This window comes from Odocoileus virginianus, chromosome 9 (assembly GCF_023699985.2).
Source record: "Odocoileus virginianus isolate 20LAN1187 ecotype Illinois chromosome 9, Ovbor_1.2, whole genome shotgun sequence".
NCBI lineage: Eukaryota > Metazoa > Chordata > Mammalia > Artiodactyla > Cervidae > Odocoileus > Odocoileus virginianus.
The window spans coordinates 42,093,434-42,095,294 of NC_069682.1; positions in this window are offsets into that span (position 1 = coordinate 42,093,434).

A 1,861-nucleotide genomic window follows, 5' to 3' on the forward strand; every position below is an offset into this window, starting at 1 on the left:
CACTTGGAGCAAGATGTTTTAACTCTTGGTTGAATACAGGTAGTTTCTATTGAAAAACAAAGCCAAGGCAGCATGTGCAGTGAAGAGACTTTTGATTTCAAGATGGAGCCAGCCACGTTGGTCTGTGTATGAACTTCCACTTGGGTGACTTTGTGAAGGTCACAGAATCCACCAGCCTGAGCACCTTTTTCTGTGAATACAAGCAGTTCAACTTTTGACTCTACTGCTTTCGGGTGTATCACAGCAAAATCTGACAACTTGTGTTTTTAACTTGCATTTTTCCACCAGGGCTACAAATTTTCCATTATGCTGTTTCTAATATTTTTTGGTCTCTGTCCTCCTTATTAGCCCTGGACTGACCCCAGGCTGTTAGAATTAGGCCATCCTTCAGCTGCCTGACCTCAGCCTTCTACCGCCCATGACTTTTCCCTGACCAGCACCATCTTCCATTAACTCCTATGTGTGATGGTAGCTGGAGGTAGTGGGTAGTGATGGTAGGTTACAATGTTTGCTGGTTGTGTTATTAGTGCTGATGGTGATAGTAATGGTGGTTGGTAACAGGTGATGGTGGTGGTAGTTGATGGTATGGTTGGTAGTTGTCATAGTTGGTTGTAGTAGTGATGGTTGATAGATACTGTTGGAAGTAGTGGTTGGTTATTAGTGGTGGTTGGTGGTGGTTATGTTTGGTTGGTAGTTGTCATGGTTGATGGTGACAGTGGAGGTTGGTGGATATTGTTAGAGATGGCAGTGGGTGATAGTAATGGTTGGTGGAGGTGGAACAATTGTTGGCAATGCCGATACTGAGCCATATTTGAGGGCTTTGTATCCTCACATGACAGTCTTGACTAAATCTACACATTTTCTTTACCACCTCATTGCTTTTCTGGTTTCATTTCTCTCCATTTGCTCCTCAACTTCCTCTCCCCAATTTATCATGCTCGTGGACCCTTAGACATTATACAGAAGAGGAATCTGGGCTTCTGTAAGATTCAGACACAGTACTGCCAGTTTGCCTGATTTATAGCAGAGCTTCCAGTCTCAGTGGGTGGAGGGGGTGTATGGAAACATATCTTTCATATTTTTCAGCTTCTCCTTATTACCTAAGTATAACTACAGAGTTGGCTTTCTTGACCAGATGTAAAGTAAGGCAGTTTATTTTCACAATGCTTGGGATATATGTAATATCACATATTCCTATGCTTGCAGTCATGCCTGTGCTTGACTGAATTTTCCATTTTTAGTGAAGATATTGATCCCCAGAAAGGTGGAATTAGAGCAGAAGCTTCTGAAACTATGACGGGTCTTTTCCAGAGTCACTCATCAGAAAGCTAACAGGTAGGTAAGCATAATTCAATGGGAATGTATTTATTTATCACAAAAAGATAGTGAGTGGAAGGGAATTCAGTTCAGTACTAAGATAAGAAATGCAAACCAAATGGCACTGTCAGATATTATTAAGGTGGGCCACAGTGATGATTGTATGAGCAAAAACCATTTAAACAGCCCACCCGACAGAGCAGTCGATTTGGGATACAAAACAGCCATGTAATTGTTGATCATGGTCGTAGAAGTCAAGGACAGTTGAAGCAAATGTGTCCGGCAGTGTTTCTGAAGATAAGGGGGTCCTGAAGGAAGGCCTGCACTCTAAACCCAGAAGCCTTTAATTACTGAGATACCAGTATTGATTGGGATAACAGCCGTGCAGAAATGAAGGCCAGGAAGCAGATCGTAAGGGAAGGGCAGGGTTGTTTTTTTAAGCAGTTTATTGAACTGTCTACATGGTCTCAGGCGATTCCAGCTCTAATCCTAGGAAACTGGAGGAACCATGGGGAGTGAAAATGCAATGAGACCTTGACTGGTG